At 44.4% G+C, this 24,092-nt stretch overlaps 1 protein-coding gene across 3 annotated transcripts in view; it reads left to right on the forward strand.

Annotated features, from left to right (window-relative positions):
* Window positions 1-24,092, forward strand: part of LOC124551002 (connectin-like) — a 750,563-nt gene that overhangs the window by 470,690 nt on the left and 255,781 nt on the right. For all 3 annotated transcript variants that reach the window (XM_047125840.1, XM_047125839.1, XM_047125838.1), the window contains one exon: window positions 14,794-14,856. The gene's annotated coding sequence lies outside the window, so the exon portion shown is untranslated. The remainder of the gene's footprint in view (window positions 1-14,793; window positions 14,857-24,092) is intronic.

The raw sequence follows: 24,092 nt of genomic DNA on the forward strand, positions 1-24,092 counted from the left end.
ACATAAATTTTCTTGAGAATGCCAACGCAGTATCTGGGAATGTCGGTGGTATTTAGTGTTGCTATAGTACATCGCCGACGAATTTTCTTATGCACAGTGATGACAGAAAGTTAATTGATAAACTGTAACACGCAGAATGCCATCGGTCTTCTGTACGGCAATCATCATTTTCATTGATGAGATGTAATCTATCACTTACGCCTCAGTAATCATGTGCCGGCTTCCGATCCACTGCGCTTGCACAGCAATTAACGCTTTGAAATTTCTCCTGCACTCACCTTAATTCTTACCCAACTGTCAGTATCCACTACATAGCTGTAGCCCTGTGTAATCATTATGTTTATTTCGGATCGTCCTGCATAAACAAGTAAATTATGGGAAAGGTTAGAGAAATAATTATTATTTCGAACTGATATCCATAAGCGTGACAGGAAATCTTAACCATAAACGTTCACATTCTAAAGTTATCAAGCACTCTAATGAGAACAAATGCCCCACCAGCGTCTCAAATATCTGACCCTGATTTGTGGTCGAATTACTCGTAGCTGTGGTGATGAAATCATTGTGGAACCTTTTCACGCTTGTCTTGTATCTCGCAGTGGGCACTAATAAGCTGAACAGGCTTTTGTCGCAGGACTGGAGCGTGAAACTCACACACAGGTTGCTCGTTAATATAACCGGCGTAATGAGAGGGAGAGAGGGAATACAAGATCGGCTGATTAACGACCCCTTAACAAGCCGCATTCAGAGCGGCGAGGCGCCGCAGCTAATCCAGCAGCCAGCTGTGGGTGCCGCGTGCGACACGCCTGTTTACGAAAGGGGGAGACTTTGTCTCCAGCCGGTGTTTTTCTCGCGCGGAAGGCATTCCAGCAGGCGCCACGGAATGACGCAGATGTCAGGAGGGACAGGCGGAAAAGACGTGGAGCCGGTAGATCGTGACTACTGTGCTGTGCCAGGCGCCGGGAAATAGCCTTTTGTAGGCGGACGTGACGCTGTCCAGCAGCGGTTCACGCACACCAGTGAAGTCCCGAAAAGTTCCCGACAGAGTCTCCGAATCATCGAGTAATGGAGAAAACTGAAAAGGAGTAAGTATGCGTAGCCTAACGACTCAAATGTTATCATGAGTACTCCAGAGCCGTCGTACGTTCACAAGGCACTGTCCGGCGAAATGCGCAAGTCAATTACCAAGTGTTTACCTATAGGCACAAATTCCTGTGGGTACTTCCAAGGACGAATGGTGGGCTCCATGTTGTTCTCAAGTCGTGCAGCGACCGTAAACTATAAAATTACCAAATATGCAGCAACCAGTCGCAAAATCATGTTTTATTTATTCACTTTTGCAAATCGATTTCAACTGATTAACAACCATCATTGGTGCATTCAACCAATCTGTGCCCTGATTAGTAATACTGTCTTAACCAGAGGTCAAACGCAAGTATTACTAAGTATCCATAAGTGAATAAATATAACATGATTTTGCGACTGGTTGATGCATATTTTGTACCTTCCAAGGATGTAATGAGATAATGGGAATAATAACACCGGTTAATATCATTTTGGGGCTTTGAATGAAAATACGTGTCCTTACATTTTTCATAGAGCTGTTTCAAAATGGCATAAGGTTTCCTGTAACACCCACAGTTTTTACATAATTACGTAATTCTGCTTCTTACAGAATTTACACGTAACAACGCACAGTGGTCGTTATAATAAACGGGGTGGACCATTTTAGTCCACAATGTGGAATAGCTCGGAATAGAGCTGAGATATAGCAAAATATTGTTGGTAAAATTTATAGATTGCAGGGAAGGTTACGCTTTGCTACTGATGGCCATGACCTTCAACGTGAATTCCAAGGGTGATCCGGAGGTTAAAGTAACCTTTTTTAGGCTGGAACCCTAACATTTGATATGAGGCGTCAAATTTTACGTATAAAATTATACGTTATTCAAGGTCTTTGCAAGATTCGATGAAGGTCAGGTAAACAAATATGTTTTTAATTGTAGTACGGATTAACTCCGAATTGTGGGGGAATCCAGCCAGCATGAGGGGTCACATATCATTGCCAGTAACCATGATCTTAAACATAGTTATTGAAGGTCGTTCGAAGGCTGAGTTTTGTTCCATGGAAACCCTTCTTCGCGACCTCGGATTTGGAAGGAGTGAAGCGAAATTCAAACTTTAAGTTTTAATTAACGTGTTTATTGCCAAAAACAAATACATCGATACGTATGAAAGTTATTTTGACACCTGCAACACAGAACGCAGATAAGACATAGTTCGTTGATTTACAAGTCGGTCAGAGAGTCCTGCCGCCTCTCATTCCGCGGGATGATGATTTCAGTTTGTATCTAACATTTTATTTTGTTGCACCCCTCCTCTATTCCAAGCAGATCCCTACTACAACTAAAAACATATTTGCTTATTTGACCTTTATTGCACCTTCCCACTACCTTGAACAACAGGTGACTTTATGCGTAAAACTTGGCGCCCTTTTCAAATCTTAGCCGTCCGCTGTGGCCGAGCGGTTCTAGTCGCTTCAGTCCGGAATCGCGCTGCTGCTACGGTCGCAGGTTCGAATCCAGCCTCGGGCATGGATGCCTGTGAAGTTCGTAGGTAGTTAGGTTTAGTAGTTCTAACTCTACGGGGCTGATGACCTCAAGTCCCATAGTGCTTAGAGCCATTTGAAACTTTTTCAAATCTTAAATCAAATAGTGTGGTTCCAATCTAAAAAAAAAAATCTCTTAGGGGCCAAATAACGTTGAAAATCGCATTTGATGTCACTGCCGTTTGTGTCAACGCGTGACCCCTCATTCCCACCTACAGCTTTTATCTAAAACATTTCTTTGTATTTCATCTGCCTCCAGAGTTATTCAGCATTATGAACTAAAATGGCCAACCCTGTATATTAGAGAAATCTAAAATTGTCATTTGTGCTAATAGCGATACATTCTGTTGATAAGTTCACACAGAAACACTGCTGCTGTTATAGCTTGATTTTTAAGTGTGCATGGTATACCTCTTACACTTTCCAATGCATTTAAGTAAGGCCACAAACGTCGGGCTCCTCAAGATGGCAGCGTGAAAACAATCCCAACTCGTTATGTTTCATTCTCGGATCGTGGGAGAATATAACCTCATTCGTGAAATACTTGCCCGGCTAATTTTGGTCTCAGATTAGGAGACCAAGACAAGAGATTTGTGCGACATAGCGCGTGTGATACGCGTGTTTCGAGATCAGAACTCCAAACAAACCATATAGATGACTGCTATTTTTTCATGGTAGAAGCTGAGGACAATCTCAAGAAGAGTATTAATAGCATAATGTATACAAACCTGAAATAAGCCACCAGGCCATTACCCACATTCCTGTATTAACCGAGCTGTACCTCTACAGTCATCATGATTATCATCGCCATCGTCATCATCATCATAGGATCCTGCAGACGATGATGAAATTTTGGTGCCCACATAAGTGCCGCTAGCACAGATAATTACCCCAGGTGAACTAAATGACTTAGAATGAGATCTGGGTCTCTCACAAGTTTTGGGCTCTTATTTAAAGGAGAAAAACAATGCTGGACCCTGTTACAACATTCCCCGGTTAACGAACAAGAGACGGGGAGTTTAGTGAGTTATTCACTGAAACAGGTCCTCTATAAAATGTTGCAATAACGATGGAGAAGTAGTACGAAAACACAGGATCACAGGGAACAAGAATGAATCGAGTCTTTTCATCGATAAAACTCAAGAGCCAAAGAAACTGGTACACATGCCTAATATCTTGTAGGGCCCCGGCGGGCACGTGGAAGTGCCTCAACACGACGTGGCATGGACTCGACTAATGTCTAATGTAGTGCTGGAGGGAACAATCCCGTGAATCCTTAAGAGCTGTCCATAAATACGTAAGAATACGACGGGGTGGAGATCTCTTCTGAACAGCCTATTGAAAGGCATCCCACATATGCTTAATAAAGTTCATGACTGGAGAGTTCGGTGTGCAGCAGAAGTGTTTGAACACAGAAGAGTGTTCCTGTAGCTTACGACTACCTACCTGTGGACCGGTATGCCCGCCTTTGGCATGGATACCGGCGGTAACACGTCGTGGCAAGGAAGCAATGAGGCCTCGGTAGGTCGCTGAAGGGAGTTGGCACCAAATCGCACGTTCAGGACACCTAATTTCCATTAATTCCGGGAATGAGGGCGATTAGCTCTTACGTCATATTCAGTTACATCCCAAATGCGTTCGATCGGGTTCAGATCTGGCAAGTCTGGCAACCAGCACATCAATTGGAACTCGCTATTGTGTTCCTCGATCCACTCCATCACACTACTGGCCCTGTGACATGGCTCATTATCTTGTTGAAAAATGTCACTGCCATCGAGAAACACGATCGCCATGAAGGGTTTTAGGTGGTCTGCAATCAGTGTACATTACTCCTTGGCCGTCATGGTGCTTTGCACGAGATCCGCTGGACTCGTGGATGCCCAAGTGAATGTTCCCCAGAGCATAATGGAGCCGCCACCAGCTTGTCTCCGTCTCGCAGTATAGGTGTCAAGGAGCTGTTCGCCTGGGAGACGACGGTTTCGCGCCCTCCCGTCGGCACGCTGTGCAACGCTCCGCAACTGTGCCAACGTCCAGTGTCGATGGTCACGTGATCATTTCAATCGTAGCTGCCGATGTCGTAGTGTCAGCATTGCAACATGCGTTGGTCGTCGGCTGTGGAGTCCTGTCATTAGGAGCGGTCGGTGCACTGTACGTTCAGACAGCATTGAAATCCGATGTCAGTTCCGCCGCAGTTCACCACCTGTCCTGCTTTACCAGTCCACCGATCCTAAGACGTCTGATATCTGTAATGAGCGATGAGCGCCGAAGCCCACGATGTTCGGACGTGGTTTCACCTTGATTTCGCCACGTGTTGTAGACACTCCTCGACCACCCCGCTTGCGGTGCAGTTTCCGGAATGCTCGTGCCGAGCCTCCGAAGCATCACAATCCGCCCTCTGTCAAACTCACAAGGGGACCCTCCATACTGTAAATCAGGGATTTTGATACGCTTCAAATATGTTGTACGGACACTTATCCTGTGTACCTGGCTACCCCGTTTTTTAGCGACGGGCCCTGGTTTTTGAGAAAATCGATTTTGAAGCTAACGGCGCGCTTTGTATAGCCATAACATTACACATATTTCGAGCAAGTCAGCTTAGCGCAACGGTAAAGGTTGACGGATACCACGCTGGAGGTACCGTGTTCGGATCCTTTTTCCTTCAAAATCGACCGAATTTTTCAATTTTATTTCAACGAATACCAACAAACGGTGTAAGGTGTGTGAAATTATAAAGACATATTCAGTTATTAATTTTTTCAAAATTCATTCTGTTTGTGGTCCGCAGTTGGAGTTCCAAATGTTCGTACAACGGTCGCTTCTTGTATTACCTGAAATCGATCTCCGCCCATTATCGCCCCCTCTCCCCCGAATATCGTTAGCCGTAACGGGAACCCCAGCTCCTACTTGTGGCCAATGAGGATGGGAGTTGCATTCCTTTACGTTCGCACCTAACTACAGCGTCAGTTGCTCGCAAAGCGTCTCTATTGCCATGTCTTAGCAAAATTTTGTGAAATGGAAGAACCAAGTGTTTCTGCAGTAGTCCAGCCAGAAGAAGAACCACAAGTAGAGGAGTTGAACGAAGAATCGAAAGGCGAAATCACAAATGCCATTAAATACGCCGAGTATCTTGTCCGCGATTTGAATCTCGTAACGAATTCACCACCTAGCGTGACCTCTGCCAATTCCGTTGCAATTGGCGATGAGATATCTATCGCAATATAGGACCTCTTGGCCGAAAAACGTTATTATTGATGATAAATTGATAGACTTCAACGAAGATGATGAACTGGGAGAATATGAACCACACACGGAATTAGTATTTGAAAAAAATTAATAACTGAATATATCTTCATAACTTCGCACACGTTACACTGTTTGTCGATATTCTTTGAAATAAAATAGAAAAATTCTGTCGATTTTGAAGAAAAAGGGTACACAAGCAGGATTCGAACACTGTACCTCCAGCGCGGTAGCCGTCAAACTGTACGGCTGCGCTACGCTGACTTGCTGGTTATGTTACAGATATACAAAGCATACAATGAACTTCAAAATCCATTTTCTCAAGAACCAAGGCCCGTCGCTAAGAAACCGGATAGCCAGGTACTCAGGGTAAGTGACTGTACAACATATTTGACTGTACATCATATTTGACTGTACAACATATTTGAAGCGCATCAGAATCCGCGATTCACGGTAAGGAGGGTCCCCTTGTCAGATAGATCAAGCGCTTTCCCTACTCTACACACGCACTCTTTCGCATTTTTCTGTCCTACTGGACCACTCAGCCACTTTCTGAAAGTCATTCTTCAACGCCACCGTGGCTCATCTCCCTCCGACCACGACGAGCTGAAAAGTAGCTCTTACAAGGCTTCTTTCGACACGTTTTATTTACATTCGGTGCAAGGAAAAGCAGATTTATTAGCTTTGCCTGTTGATTTGGGTGCCGACTCATTACATTTTGATTTCGTTTTGCTTACGATTCTAAATACCTAGAAAATGGCCGAGTCTTTCTGAATACACCAGTATTACAAAGAGACTGAACACTGTACGGTCTATAGGAATTACTAAGAGACTGAGCACTGTACGGTCTATAGGAGTCGAATAAAGATCGTGATGCGAGACTTGTTCAAGAACATCAGATCTTAACTCGTCCTTTCGAAACTCGTTCTGAAAGAGAGATGCAAAGTACTCCGAGAATGTCATGCATATCTCGCTCCTCTGAACCTTTCTCTCGCAGAGGGTTAAAGTTACCTCTCTCCAATGTAACATCACAGAAGCAGAAATTATGTTGAGAAGTGGTGCTGGCGAGCGATTTTTTGTGCATCAAATCCCACTCATTCCTACCCATTTGCCGTTTCCCTTTAAAGGTGTGCAATCCCGAGTCAGCTTACGTTGTGTCATGACCGTAAATAAAGCACAAGGTCAGACACAGGATGTTGCTTGTATGGACCTTGGTGCAAGTTACTTTTTGCATGGCCATTTCTACTTGGTTCTAAAGCAAACAAGCCCTTCATTCAAGTCCCTCATCATGCTACCTCAAAAGCTGTACATAAACGTGCTTTATAAGTCAAACGTAAGTTCTAGACCTAAAAACTCTCAGGCTTAGCTTTAAGTAAATAACGTGGCATCGCTGGGTTTCGCCACGACTGTTGAATATTTCTTTTCTATGTAGTTACGCAGCTGCAAATTGCTTGAATTGCATTGTGTTGTAATGATATTCCATCAGAGTTTCGCTTCTGTTTTTCTTTTCTTCTTTTTTTTTTTTTAACAATTTATTTCATGTATTATATGTACACTGAAGAGCCAAAGAAACTGGTACACCTATCTAATATCTTGTAGGGCCCCCACAAGCGTGCAGAAGTACCGCAACACGAAGTGGCATGGGCTCGGATGTCCATAAAACCCAACGAGTACCAGGGAGGGGAGAAGGGAAGACCTCTTCTGAACAGCACGTTGTAAGGCATCCCAGATATGCTGAATAATGTTAATCTCTGGGGAGTCTGGAGGCCAGCGGAAGTGTTGAATCTCAGGGAAGTGTTCCTGGAGCCACTCTGAAGAAATTCTGGACGTGTTGGGTGTCGCATTGTCCTGGTGGAATTGCCCAAGTCCGTCGGAATGCGCAATGGACATGAATGGATGCAGGTGATCAGACAGGATGCTGACGTACGTGTCACCCGTCAGACTCGTACATACAAGTATCAGGGGTCCCATATCACTCCTACTGCACAAGTCCCACACCATTACAGGACCTCTACCAGTTTGAACAGCCCTCTGCTGAGAAGCAGGGTCCATAGATTCATGAGGTTGTCTCCATACCCGTACGCATCCATCCGCTCGATAAAATCTGAAACGAAACTCACGCGATCAAGTAAAATGTTTCCAGTCATTGACAGTCAAATGTCGACGTTGACGGGCCTAAGCGAGGCGTAAAGCTTCGTGTCGTGCACTCATCAAGGGTACCAGAGTGGGCCTCCGGCTCCGAAACACCACATCGATTATGTTCCGTTTAATTGTTCTCACGCTGACACCAGTCGATGGCCCAGCATTGAAATCTACAGCAATTTGTGGAAGGGTAGCACTTCTGTCACGTTTAACGATTCTCTTCAATAGTCGTTGGTCCCATTCTTGCAGAATCTTTTTCCGGCCGCAGCGATGTCGGAGATATGATGTTTTACCGCATTCCTGATAATCACAGTACACTCGTGAAATTGTTGTATGGGAAAATCCCCACTTCACCGCTACCATGGAGATGCTGTGTCCTATCGCTCCTGCGCCGCCTATAAAAGCGCATTCCAACTCACTTAAATCTTGATAACCTGCCATTGTAGCAGCAGTAACCGGTCTAACAACTGCGCCAGACACTTGTTGTCTTACATAGGCGTTGCCGACCGCAGAGCCGTATTCTGCCTGTTTGCGTATCCCTATATTTGAATACCGGTTTCTTTGTAGCTTCATTGTATATTTACTTTGCTAACATTAAAATTCTAAATGTTTCTAGCAGTTTAAATGTGCTTCACTGGGGCTACAAACGTTGGACGTGTCTTTCAAGGGCATCGCACTTGCTAACTCAGCTATCAATGGCAGACTTATGATGCGCTAAAGGCAATGTCCCAAGTTTGAGTCCCGTTTCTACACACGGGTTCCATCTGTCAGGACGTTTGAAAACAGTGTAATATGCAGTATAAATATTTTCAAATTAGGATGCTAATAAACGGTAAAACTAGTAAACCTACAAAGCGAATTTTTTTTTCGCCTCCTCCTTTTGATGCTGCATATGACTGCTCTACACGAGTTCGTGTTTCTGAGATCGGTTGTAGAAAGCGGCACGTACAACGCCAACAGGGCTCACCAGATAGCGAGTTCAGCAGTGTAACTCGCCACCCACCGTGGCTATCCAAAGCTAACCACAGCTCCGCGATTCTGTATGCTGGGCTGTGGAGATTCCTCAGCAGTGGAGGTGGGCGAACGGTTGAGTGACGGCGCAGCTGCTGCTGTGTGAACAGCAGGAATGTGTGCGCGCGTGTTGTGGGTTCCGAGGAGTTGTGGCCTGGCTGCAGTCTGAACGTTAAGCTATTTATAGCGCTGCAGCCCCTGGACGTTATTATTCCCTGTCGCCCCTAGGCTGCTGGCTGCTCTGTCTGGGAGATAGTGCGACGCTGAAAGCCCGCAGGGCACCCTGCTAACAGTGCACTAGCAGTTCCCGGCAAACTCGTAACTTTGCCTGAGCACTCAGCACGCGTTCTCTATGCCCTGCTGCCCCCGGAAAGGTAGTGTGCATCCTATCCTTAATCAAGTTTAGGAGATGTTGATCGATTTATGGCTGCGAGACAAGGATTGCCAGTGCGAAAATCAATAAAGAACTGAGCGTTTCTCAGCGAGCAGTGGCGAGATACATGTTGGGAATTACTGGGAGAGATACGAAAGGAAACAAATACGTCAGGAAACACAGTGGAGCGGAAGAAGTAATTGTCTATAGGAACTGAAATTGGGGAGAATGGGACTCAGAAAGAAGAAGATAGCGTAAAAATTTGAAGTGAATAGATGAGAAACTTTTCCAGACTTATCGTTACGATGATTCCCCTTTATCTACAATGAAGAGCCAAAGTAACTCGTACTCCTGCCTCATATTATTTAGGTCCCCGCAAGCACGCAGAAGTGCCGCAACACGGCGTGGCATGGACTCGATGACTGTCTGAAGTACTGGTGGAGGGAATTAACATCATAAATCCTTCAGGGCTGTCCGTTGGGCATTTTCATCACAATAGCCATAGATCAACACGAAATCGACATTTTCCGCAATTGATAAACGGTCCATTTTAACACGGGTAATGTATCACGAAGCAAATACCATCCGCACTGGCGGAATGACGTGTCGCATTGCCCTGCTGGAATTGCCCAAATCCCTCGGAATGCACAATGTATATGAACTGATGCAGGTGATCAGACAGGGTGCTTACGTACGTGTTAACTGAGTCGGGTCTATACGTATCAGGCGTCCTATGTCACTCCTACTGCACTCGCCCCACACCATTACAGGACGCCCACCAGCATGAAGTCCGCTCCCAGTGGCTGAATGGTAAACGCGACAGAATGTCAATCCCACGGGCCCGGGTTCGATTCCCGGCTGGGTCGGAGATTTTCTCCGCCCAGGGATTGGGTGTTGTGTTGTCCTAATCATCATCATTTCATCTCCATCGACGCCCAAGTCACCGAAGTAGCGTCAAATCGAAAGACTTGCACCTGGCGAACGGTCTACCCGACCGGAGGCCCTAGTCACACGACATTTACATTTACCAGCATGAACAGTCCCCTGCTGACCTGCAAGGTCCATGGATTCATGACGTTGTCTCCATACCCGTAGACGTCCATCCGCTCGATAAAATCATCATTATTTGTTGCAGGTCGTGGTCGACGTTTCACGCGTGGCTGAACACTTCCTGTTTCCTTAAATAACGTAACTATCCGGCGAACGGTCCGGACACTTGGATGATGTCGTCCAGGATACCGAGCAGCATACAAAGCATACGCCCGTTGGGCATTTTGATCACAATAGCCATACATCAACACGATATCGACCTTTCCGCAATTGGTAAACGGCCCATTTTAACACGGGTAATGTATCACGAGGCAAATACCATCCGTACTGGCTGAATGTTACGTGATATAACGTACTTATACGTTTGTGACTATTACAGCGCCATCTATCACAAAGCGAAAAGAGTGGTCCAACTACAATATTCATATTTCTTTACGTATTTCACGAATATGTAATTAAAAATGGAAGTACCTATTTAAAAAAACGCAGTTGATATCCTTTTGATCTACGGCAGCGCCATCTAGCAGGCCAACCATAGCGCCATCTGGTTTTCCCCCTCAAGCTAAAGAAGTTTCGTTCTTTGTAGTGTTTTCGTTTGACGCTTATTTCGTGAGATATTTGGCCCGGTCACGATCAATGGACCACCCTGTATAAGTGGGGCCGACCGCAGCGCCGTAATTGATTTGAAACATCTAGCATGTTTTTCCATTTAATTCGCTTGTCCCAAAAAAAAAAAAAAAAAAAAAAGAATGTTTACCTCGGGACAATGTTTTTGAAAATGTAGACATTACCGCTGTGCATACAGACATTCCGAGCGTGAGTCGCAAACACGTGGGCCACAACGACCTTCGTGGTTGAGTCACTGTAATAAGCGGATCGTCGGCAGTCGTCGAGTTACCTGTGCAGATGTTGGTGCAACTCTGTTAAGCGTTAGGACGGAAGGGAGATTTGCTATTGCTGAACTATGTAATATTCATTTATTTATGTGAGGCAAAAGGTATTGCGAGGGTAGCTGTGCGAATTTATCCAGAAACTTCCCACAACGAAAACATTCTGCACGATCGACAGTTGTCGCTGTTCACCAAAGGTTGGAATCGTCATAATTCTCTATATTTACCCGATTATTTTGCGACTCATTCGTTACAAAGTACAGTAGTTATTTTTATCTGTATGCGAAACGTATTGCCCGTTCTGATATCATTTCGTTCTGTTATTAAGCAAATCATGACAAAATACAACTTGCGACTACGTACTTAATTTGCGTAGATTGAGAGATATTTGCTCTTTACTACCCCAGGCGGTAGGCAGAAGCCCACTTCGCGAAGGACGTAGGTTGGAAGCTGAGGAACAAACTGTGGACCGCATACGGGAAGATCCTACTCAGCCAGTAGAAGGACCGCTTGCCAAGTGGATGTATCACACACTGTCGTTCAACCAACTTTGAAATAGGAGCTCCTGCAAGTGTACCATTTTCAACGCGTAAAAGCATTGGAAGAGCAAGATTTTCCTCCGCGCTGAAAATTCTCAAAGTGGTTTTCATTACAAATGATTTTGTAAACAAGCAACACATTTTCAGTGTCATTTTTCCTTAAATGCATCGGCTGTTTAAATCGGTGATAATAGTACTGGGCCTTACGTTTTACCTGGACGATTGACTCGTGTAACATTTACCGAACCTATGTAGGGGAAACATTGCTACCTGCTTTATTAAAAAAAAAATATGCCGCTAGCCGTACGTCATAACATATGGTTCCTCCACGATGGTGCTCCATCCCAAATTGGTCACAGAGAGCGAAGATTTATGAATAGACGATATCCAGGAAATTGTGGTCTACGTCGGTGGCAAGCACGCAGTCCTGATTTAAATCCACTGGAGCCTTACATGCGGGGCCATTAGAAGGAGCTTTTTTAGGCTCAGCAAATAAATCATGTGGACGAACGTACGCAGAGTATTTTCGGCGTTGCCAATACCATAAAGGCAAATGTGCGTGTGTGTGAACGAGTGCGACCAAAATGGTTTCATCGTAATGAAGCATGTGTGCGGGGCCGGGTAGCTGCGCGATCTGAGGTGCCTTGTCACGGTCCGCGCAGCTCCCCCCGTCGGAGGTTCGAGTCCTCCCTCGGGCATGGGTGTGTGTGCTGTCCTTAGCGTATGTTAGTTAAGTTAGAGTAAGTACTGTGTGAGCTTAGGGACCAATGACCTCAGCAGTTTGGTCCCACGGGCTATTACCACAAATTTCCAAATTTCCAAGCATGTGTCGAATCGAATAGTGGGCATTTTTAACACTTATTGTGGTATTGGTGTAAAGGGAAACAAAGTAATATCATTTTCGTTACGGTCCTGTTGTAGAAAAGGAAAATAATCTGAATTTAATTTTCGTTATGGTATTGTTGTAAGAGGAGGAAACAGTTAACGAACAACAAAATTACATGGTAACTCGTTAATTTTGTAGTAAGGGAAACACATTTTATTTGATGTCTGCTTTTCTTTACTACCACTGCCTTCGTTATGGTAACGTAAAAGAGAAAAACGCCTGACTATACTTAATTCATTGACGTGTTACATTGCTTGTTTCGGTAGTACCTAGCCTCCGCGCGGCGTAGTTGCACACGCCTCGTGTTCACACTGCTCTGGTTTCTTTCTTATCTTTAACTGACCGCTGCGTCGATATCGGTAATACACAAGCAAGGTGCGTGCCATCAGCTGACAATATAAAAAGAAATACGGCTGCTATTAAACCTACAAATATCTGTCTTCTAGAAACTCAAAAATAAAGGAGGTGATACAACGGCGTTGTTTGCAGTTTTTAACAAAAACTTCGAAGCGTTCTTGGCAGATTTACTTCAAGGTATTACGCGTTACACTTGCTATAATAAATAAACACACACACACACACACACACACACACACACACAGATTATATATACTCACGCCCATAAATTAATGATAATGCCGATACATGGTGAAGCAACGCTCTGGTGGGCATTTTGCGGGGGCTTTAATTACCTTGGGGTATGACCATGCAGTGCATTTTACCTGCGGTCATCACACGGTGGCGCTGACAGCAGCCCACATACGCAGAGTTCTGTTAGTGCACGTCAGAGTAAGGTGCACTGAGTAAGTGTGCAGACGTTTTCAGACGTGCTAATGGTGACTGTGTGTTGAAACTGGCTCAAAGAACACATATTGATGACGTTATGAGGGGTAGAATACTATGGCGACTGGAGGCTGGTTAAACACAGCAGGTCATAGCACGGGCCCTCCGTGTGCCACAAAGTGTGATCTCAAGATTATGGCAACGATTCCAGCAGACAGGCGCTACAGCATGGGACGTGCACAGTGTACAACACCACAAGAAGACCGATACCTCACCATTAGTGCCCTCGACGGACACGGAGTACTGCAGGTACCCTTGCTCGGAACCTTACCGCAGCCACTGAAACATTTGTCTCCAGACACAAAGTCTACAGACGACTGAACAGACATGGTTTATTCGCGCTGAGACCTGCATGGTACAGTCCACTGACCCTTGGTCACAGGAGAGCCCGTAAAGCCAGGTGTCAAGAACACAATACATCAATACATGGTTATTGGAACAGTGGTCCCAGATTATGTTCACGGATGAGTCTAGGTATAGTCTGAACAGTGGTTCTCGTCGGGTTTTCATCTGGCGTGATCCAGGAACCGAATACCAACCACTTAATGTCCTTGAAAGGGACCTGAATGGAGGTCATGATTTGATGGTCTGAGGTGGGATTATGATTGGTGCACGTACACCCCTGCATGTCTTTGACAGAGGAACTGTAACAGGTCAGGTCTATAGGGACGTCATTTTGCACCAGTATGTCCGTCTTTTCAGGGGCGCAGTGGGTCCCACCTTCCTCCTGGTGGTTGATAACGCACGGTCTCACCGAGCTGCCATCGTGAAGGAGTACCCTGAAACAGACGGTATCAGGCGAATGGAGAAGCCTGCCTGTTCTCCAGACCTAAGCCCCCATGTGCAGGAAACTGTGGCTTTTGTAGCACATGTGTTTCGGGACGGTTTTCTCAAAAAACTTGAAGTAAATCTGCCAAGAACTTTTCGAGATTTTTGGTAACAACTGTAAACAACGTCTTGTCTTTATATAATAGTGTACATAAGTACGCACTTTGCATAGGAATGGTTTGGTATGCTGAAGTGCTAATGATTGGCATATCCATCCGTGTAGCACACTTCATCCTGATTGAACATTTGATGTTTGGTACATGGCGTCTTTATTACGTTACAGGTTCAGTATGCAGCAATGTAGCTTTTAATTACGTCCTCGTCCATGTTACGCAAGTAAAATAAAGTAGTAATAACGACGTGATTTCTTCTGTTTGTTGCAGACCTGTTAATCCAGACTGTGAGGGCCCTTCAGACGACGAGGACCTCTGATTCACTTCGCCCAGGTGAGAGAAAAAAAATAAAAATAATATATAGAATCACTTACCATGCTGATGGGCCACTTATCAATGCACACCAATCGTCAGAGCCGAAAGTTCACGTGCATAGATAAAGCGCCTGTAGTGTCATTGATATACTGTGTTCGATACAGTCGTCATTGCGAAAAGTTTGTGATACTGCGCTGCTAATGTATTAGGCCGTGACCCAAGGAGAAGTTTTCTTTCAGCTGCTCGGCTACTCCACATTCACCGATGATTTTGAAACTGTTTTAAGTGGAAACTCGGCGAAGTAAACGAATTATGGAAAGTTGCTGAAATGTAATCCACTATAGCATGTTTTTACGTTTTGTGAACTAAACCTCTAAAACAATTTTCTAACCTTTGAACCATTTTCACTGTTAATGAAGACCAAAGTGAACAATTGTGCAACATTTTCAGACACTGCACGTAACAGCATTACGTGCGTGGATTCTTAGGATTCTGCTAATATTAAACGCTCGCCACTGCCTGACAGGCCATTCAGATACAACATGAACAATAACAGTCCCATCACACTTCCCTGGAACACAGCAGAATGTCTGTCTACATATGTCAATGATTCTCTTTTCGAGAAAACATGCTGCATCTTCCCTAACAACAAATCTTCATTCCACTAAGACATTTCGTTTGGTAACCTGTATGATCGTATTTCCCTCAATAAGCGTAGGTGTGGTACCATGTCAAGTGCTTTCCGACAGTCAACAAATACAGCAACTACATTACTGCAACGATCCCAGGCTTTCAGGATGTCACGTGCTAAATGCTCGAATTAAGAATGTTTCACTAATCCATGCTAGCTGATACGGAGGTTTTCGTTATTCTCGATGGAGGTTTTCTTTACACCTCAACACGTTTTATCTGATAAAATGTTTTTCGATTTAGAAGAGCTGGGTGTCACGGATATTGGACGGTACTTCTGTGTATCACTTCTGTTCCACGTCTTGTAGGCTTCTATGACCTTCCTGCTGCTGAGTACATGCCTGATTTACGGTATTTTTGGTTAAAAGAGGGATTAACTCAGCTGCAAGTTCTTTGTTGAATCTAATAGGATTTCCATCAGGCCTTAAGCTTCTTTCAGTTTGAGCCAGTTCAGCTATCTAGTGGAGCGAAAAACGAGCTGTGACGGCAGTTCTGTAATCCCCTTTGAAAGTGTCGCGCAGCATTCCTGCTTTCGCTTTCCTACTCTCAGTTCCACTTTCTCTGTCGTCCTTGAGTCGTTCTTGAGCGTTAGATGCTATCTTTTGTGTCACTAACAAGCTTTAGACACGACCTGAATTTATTTAGATTTCATGAGAAGAATTCTGATGAGGTTTTGCTACGGTAGTCGTATACGGCCTCAGAAATTCCCTTGAGGGAACTAAGGTAGCTGTCCATAGCTGGGCTCAATACTGTGTCTTCCAAATCCACCAGAAACAAACGCAAAATAATTTTATTTAAAAAAGTGGATAAAGTGTCACTAGAAGCCTTCCTAAGAGACAATCTCCAGTCCTTCCGAACTGACTATGCAAATGTAGGCGAAATGTGGCTCAAATTCAAAGATATAGTAGCAACAGCAATTGAGAGATTCATACCTCATAAATTGGTAAGAGATGGAACTGATCCCCCGTGGCACACAAAACAGGTCTGAACTCTGTTGCAGAGGCAACGGAAAAGGCATGCGAAGTTCAGAAGAACTCGAAATCCCGAAGATTGGCTAAAATTTACAGACGCGCGAAATTTGGCACGGACTTCAATGCGAGATGCCTTTAATAGTTCCACAACGAAACATTGTCTCGAAATTTGGTAGAAAATCCGAAGAAATTCTGGTCGTATGTAAAGTACACAAGGGGCAAGACGCAGTCAATACCTTCGCTGCGCAGTGCCGATGGTACTGTTACCGACGACTGTGCCGCTAAAGCGGAGTTATTAAACGCAGTTTTCCGAAATTCCTTCACCAGGGAAGATGAATGGAATATTCCAGAATTCGAAACACGAACAGCTGCTAGCATGAGTTTCTTAGAAGTAGATACTTTAGGGGTTGCGAAACAACTCAAATCGCATGATACGGGCAAGTCTTCAGGTATACCGATTAGGTTCCTTTCAGATTACGCTGATACAGTAGCTCCCTACTTAGCAATCATATACAACCACTCGCTCACCGATAGATCTGTACCTACAGATTGGAAAATTGCGCAGGTCGCACCAGTGTTTAAGAAGGCTAGTAGGAGTAATCCATCGAACTACAGACCTATATCATTGACGTCGGTTTCCAGTGGGGTTTTGGAGCATATACTGTATTCAAACATTATGAATCACCTCGAAGGGAACGATCTATTGATACGTAATCAGCATTGTTTCAGAAAACATCGTTCTTGTGCAACGTAGCTAGCTCTTTATTCGCACAGCCGCTATCGACAGGGGATCTCAAGTGGATTCCGTATTTCTAGATTTCCGGAAAGCTTTTGACACCGTTCCTCACAAGCGACTTCTAATCAAGCTGCGGGCCTATGGGTATCGTCTCAGTTGTGCGACTGGATTCGTGATTTCCTGTCAGGAAGGTCGCAGTTTGTAGTAATAGACGGCAAATCATCGAATACAACTGAAGTGATATCAGGTGTTCCCCAGGGAAGCGTCCTGGGACCTCTGCTGTTCCTGATCTATATAAATGACCTGGGTGACAAGCTGAGCAGTTTTCTTAGGTTGTTCGCAGATGATGCTGTAATTTACCGTCTAGTGAGGTCATCCGAAGACCAGTATCAGTTGCAAAGCGATTTAGAAAAGATTGCTGTATGGTGTGGCAGGTGGCAGTTGACGCTAAATAACGAAAAGTGTGAGGTGATCCACATGAGTTCCAAAAAAAATCCGTTGGAATTCGATTACTCGATAAATAGTACAATTCTCAAGGCTGTCAGTTCAACTAAGTACCTGTGTGTTAAAATTACGAACAACTTCAGTTGGAAAGACCACATAGATAATATTGTGGGGAAGGCGAGCCAAAGGTTGCGTTTCATTGGCAGGACACTTAGAAGATGCAACAAGTCCAGAGACAGCTTACACTACACTCGTTCGTCCTCTGTTAGAATATTGCTGCGCGGTGTGGGATCCTTACCAGGTGGGATCGACGGAGGACATCGAAAGGGTGCAAAAAAAGGGCAGCTCGTTTTGCATTATCACGTAGTAGGGGAGAGAATGTGGCAGATATGATACGTGAATTGGGATGGAATTCATTACAGCAAAGACGTTTTTCGTCGCGGCGAGATCTATTTACGAAATTTCAGCCACCAACTTTCTCTTCCGAATGCGAAAATATTTTGTTGAGCCCAACCTACATAGGTAGGAATGATCATCAAAATAAAATAAGAGAAATCAGAGCTCGAACAGAAAGGTTTAGGTGTTGGTTTTTCCCGCGCGCTGTTCGGCAGTGGAATGGTAGAGAGATAGTATGATTGTGGTTGGACAAACCCTCTGCCAAGCACTTAAATGTGAATTGCAGAGTAGTCATGTAGATGTAGATGTAGATGTACAATGCTAAGCTATACTAGGCTTTGTTTTACCCCTACTTTGCTACAACTCTGTTTCTTTAAAAGTTTCCTCACAGAATCTGTCTACCATGATAGGTCTCATGGTAGCATTTTGAACTATCCTACGGTGTACAGGTGAATCTAGTCGTGTGGCAATTACGCTTGTAAATTTCAGTCACAGTTCCGCCGTATGTGTCTGTGCAGAGGTGAATTGATTGAGAGTGAGAGTGTAATCAAGTTTCTTCCACACTACAACATCTGTTAACAACGAAATAGAATCCTGTTACTTTTAAAAAAATACGTTTAAATGCCATACATAACGTATGGACCACATTTACATGAGAAACTATTTTGAGTCTATAATAAGCAATAAAAAACCTACTATGTGTGTAAATTTTGTAAGGAATCAGCACCAGTAATGTGGGACAGAGAAAATATACGAGGGCTGTCCAGAAAGTAAGTTACGATTGATCGCGAAATGAAAATCACAGTGAAAATCATAAATGTTTCATTTGTAACAGTTAGCTACACCTTTCAGCTATTTCTCTGTGTAGTCGCCGTTCTGACTCAGACATTCGTCGTAGCGTTGTACCAACTTTCCAATACCCTCATCATAGAAGGCGGCCGCCAGTGTTTTCCGCCAATTCTCTGCGCTGGCCTAAAGCTCGCTGTCTGTGCCAAAGTGTTGTCTTCATAGCCAGCGGTTCGTTTGATCAGAGATGAAACTCAGTGGGAGACAATTACGGGCTGTATTGTGGGTAACCAAACATTTCCAATTGAAACGATGCAGGAACATCTTCATTGCCCCTGCAGAATGAGGCTGAGAATTGTCTTGAAGAAGAAACCCCACGACAGTTATGTAATGTTGGTTGCATAGCTTCAGGGGAAAATTCTCACCAGGCCCTCGTACTAGGCGGCAAACACTATTTTCTATAACATCTTTACGCGCTCACTAAGAGCTCAGGAATGAAAAGAGCGACATAATTCTACCTAGAGTCATACTAGAGACACTGCCCAACACATCTTTGCAAAGCTTTATCGGATTTTCATAGTCGTTTCCATTTCGCGACCGATCGTAACTTACTTTCTGGACAGCCCTCGTAAAATAGCTGTCGTGTGTATCTAAAAGGTAACTATGTCGTCGTTGATGTTCTGGTCCTCAGTGGGAAGAATCCTATCATGCAGCTTTGCTCACTACTGTGTCCTGTGCAGCCCTTTTCATCTCTGTGAACTACCATAACCAAGGTCCATTTGAACCTGCATGGGGGACGTCCATTAATTATGTGGGACATTGTGAGAAAATTTGGGCTCTCCCTTCACTCTTCGCGAGATTTGGTGAGATATGGTGGGACCCCCTCCCCGTCCCCATTAACTGCTGGTTATCTCACAGTTGGGTGAAAATACACAAACTTAAAACTTTTTATTTGATTTATAAATTGACTAAAACTCTTCAATAAAGTCATGTTCTATTTACACTACTGGCCATAAAAATTGCTACACCAAGAAGAAATGCAGATGATAAACGGGTATTCATTGGACAAATATATTATACTAGGACTGACATGTGATTACATTTTCACGCAATCTGGGTGCATAGATCCTGTGAAATCAGTACCCAGATCAACCACGTCTGGCCGTAATGACGGCCTTGATACTCCTGGGCATTGAGTCAAACAGATCTTGGATGGCGTGTACAGGTACATCTGCCTACGCAGCTTCAACACGATACTACAGTTCATCAAGAGTAGTGACTGGCGTACTGTGACGAGCCAGTTGCTCGGCCACCATTGACCAGACGTTTTCAGTTGGTGAGAGATCTGGAGAATGTGCTGGCCAGGGCAGCAGGCGAACATTTTCTGTATCCAGAAAGGCCCGTACAGGACCTGCAAAATGCGGTCGTGCATTATCCTGCTGAAATGTAAGGTATCGCAGGGATCGAATGAAGGGTAGAGCCACGGGTCGTAACACATCTGAAATGTAACGCCCACTGTTCAAAGTCCCGTCAATGTGAACAAGACGTGACCGAGACGTGTAACCAATGGCACCCCATATCATCACGCCGGGTGATACGCCAGTATGGCGATGACGAATACACGCTTCCAATGTGCGTTCACCGCGATGTCGCCAAACACGGATGCGACCATCATGATGCTGTAAACAGAATCTGGATTCATCCGAAAAAATTACGCTTTGCCATTCGTACACCCAGGTTCGTCTTTGAGTACACCATCGCAGGCGCTCCTGTCTGTGATGCAGCGTCAACGGTAACCGCAGCCATGGTATCCGATCTGAGAGCCCATGGTGCTGCAAACGTCGTCAAAGTCTTCGTGCAGATTTGTTGTTGTATTGCAAACGTCCCCATCTGTTGACTCAGGGATCGAGACGTGGCTGCACGTTTCGTCACAGCCATGCGGATAAGATGCCTGTCATCCCGACTGCTAGTGATACGAGGCCGTTGGGATCCAGCACGGCGTTCCGTATTACCCTCCTGAATCCACCGATTCCATATTCTGCTAACAGTCGTTGGGTCTCGACCAACGCTAGCAGCAATGTCGCGATACGATAAACCGCAATCGTGATAGGCTACAATCCGACCTTTAGCAAAGTCGGAAATGTGAAGGTAAGCATTTGTCCTTACACGAGGCATCACAACAACGTTTCACTAGGCAACGCCGGTCAACTGCTGTTTCTGTATGAGAAATCTATTGGAAACTTTCCTCATGTCAGCACGTTGTAGGTGTCGCCATCGGCGCCAACCTTGTGTGAATGCTCTGAAAAGCTAATCATTTGCATATCACAGCATCTTCTTCCTGTCGGTTAAATTTTGCGTCTGTAGCACGTCATCTTCGTGATGTAGCAATTTTAATGGCCAGTAGTGTATAAAGTATATTCAACAGTGTGTTTACCACAGGATTAAAAATACTATATTTTAAACGGGCCAACCCTGAATAGTAATTGTATGGACAGGTAGACAGACAGAGACAGATGGACAAAAATGCTCCACCAGTGTTACTAACCATATTGATGGATCCCTTAAAAATTTTGCTTTATTTGTATTAATATACATTCTGATCGAGCTGTCCCTAAAATCTATGAATTTTATTCAAGAACCATACAACGAGGCTGCAATATTTTCTTACTAATTATCATGCAAACTATTACAAAAAACAATAATGAACAGGACCTTCTTTGCAGGAAATTTAATGTAGTTAAACATGGTAATGGGATACGTTTACGCTAGAGGCCATGGTTTCGAATTATTCAAGAGAAACGAACAAAAGTGACTTTAGAACTCGTTTTTCTTGAAGAACTCGAGGAATCATGGTCTCCAGCGTATACTAATTCAAAATTTAACTATGTGAAATATTCTGCAAAAAGGTCCTGTTCATTCTTTTCCTATAGGATTTACAGCTTTTGCGTAGGGAGCGAGAGAATATAAAAACTTCGCCCATGATTTTTGGAGGCACTGAGGGTTGCATTAACCTATAGGTCGAACTAGCTGAATCATTTTGTGTACATTAAATGTTACCGCCACTTTACTCATTTTGCAGGTGAAAAACGCAGATGAAACCGCACCATTACGTAGCTTTTCAGACTCCTTAGTTATATAATCACTAAAGGAATTCTTGTTGATGAAGTTCGACTTAGCTTCCTTCCACAAACGGTTAGCTTCTTCTTTCCACGTGTGTTTCGACTTGTGGGTACGCCGCTCAACATACAGTTTGTGAGACTTTTGACGCAAATTCGTGTTAAACGCAATAACATTGGCTTTAACAGCATTTGCGGTAAGATCTTATGGGACCAAACAGCTTAGGTCGTCGATCCCTAAGCTTACACACTACTTAATCTAGCTTAAACTAACTTACGCTACGGACAACAGACACATCCACGCCCGAGGGAGGACTCGAACCTCCGACTGGAGGAACGTCGTGGATCGTAACAGGGCGCCTGAGACCGCGCGGCAACATTGGCTTTATATGCGTATGTAGAACATCACGAATGACTCACTGACCGACATGCAGTGATTTCGACCGGCGCGGCAGAGAACTCAGATATCGGAAGTCACATACTTGTGCGGCACTTTTTTCAGATCGCATAATCCCGAGGAGACACACGTGCAAAGCATTCAGTTCAATTCGCAGAGGCCATAAAGACTGATGGGCACTTCAATGCTGTATATGATCGGAATTAATTATATAAAACGAAGTGTTAACTGTAATAATAATAATAAGGTTAGTTCAATAAGTTCGTAGCTCTTTCGTTTTGGATTTTGGGGAATTCTTGTAACTATGGGTTTATTTATCGAGTGTCATTTTTTATTTCTAGTTGGCTGTTGTTATTTTAATTTACATATTGTGTTTTGGGCATTTGGAAATAGTGAGTGGAGCTGTGGGGATGCTAGAAAATGGAGTGACAAGTCGAGAAACCGGAAGATTTCTAACGTATTCTTCTGTCTGATTTCATTAGAAAGCTGACAGCATTGGAGGCAGCCAGAAACATTTGGGGCGTTAGTGGGAATAACGCCACTGGACAGATCACGGCAGGAAATTGATGTTCGGTTTTAACTGACGTCGTTTTGATGTTAGTGAGTCTCCACGTTCAGGAAGAAAAAATGGTTCAAATGGCTCTGAGCACTATGAGACTCAACTTCTGAGGTCATTAGTTCCCTAGAACTTAGAACTACTTAAACCTAACTAACCTAATGACATCACACACATCCATGCCCGAGGCAGGATTCGAACCTGCGACCGTAGCGGTCACGCGGTTCCAGACTGAAGCGCCTAGAACCGTTCGGCCACACCGGCCGGCCGTTCAGGAAGACATTCGGGGTTTGATGAAGACCGCGTAACTCATTAATCCACAATCATCCACGTCAGTATACTCGAGAAGTAGCAAATGTGATGAACTGTGCTCATTCCGCTATCGTGTAACATTTTTATGCAGTGGGTAAGTTTAAAAATATCGAGTGTATGGGTAACGCACCACAAAAATCAGCGGCTGGCCATATGTGCATGCCTGTTTCCCCGTTATCAGCTCTCTTGTGAACAACACCGACCGTTCCTACCCTGAAGCGTTACTATGGACGAGAAATGGTGTGCCAGCCGCTGTGGCCGAGCGGTTCTAGGCGCTTCAGTCCAGAATCGCGCTGCTGCTACGGTCGCAGGTTTAAATCGTGCCTCGGTCATGGACGTCTGTGATGTACCTAGGTTGGTTAGGTTTAAGTAGTTCTAAGTCTAGGGGACTGATGACCTTGGATGTTAAGTCCCATAGTGCTTAGAGCCATCTGAACCATTTTTGAGAAATGGTGTCTTCATGCTAACATAAGGAAAAGAAAGGAATGATAGAGCCTAACTAAAGCAGAAACTCGCTGCAAAAAGACATCAATTTGCTTGCTTCTGAAGAACACCAACCATTCCACCCTGAAACGTTTCTGGTGACGAGAAATGGTGTCTTCATGCTGACATAGGGAAAAGAAAGGAATTGTTAAGCCTAAACAAAGCCGAAACTCCTTGTACAAAGACCTGCGAACATCCACAAAAGACAATGTTATGCATGTGGTGCAACAGCGACAGATTGCTTCCTCAAGATGTAACCATCACTGGTCACATTTATTGTCAACAACTGAGACGTCTTCCAGACGCAATTCCAGAACAACGCCTGGGAAGACTGCTTGAAGTGATGCCACTCGTTAACGCCCTCCCC

Source organism: Schistocerca americana, chromosome 9 (genome assembly GCF_021461395.2).
Source record: "Schistocerca americana isolate TAMUIC-IGC-003095 chromosome 9, iqSchAmer2.1, whole genome shotgun sequence".
Classification (NCBI taxonomy): Eukaryota; Metazoa; Arthropoda; class Insecta; order Orthoptera; family Acrididae; genus Schistocerca; species Schistocerca americana.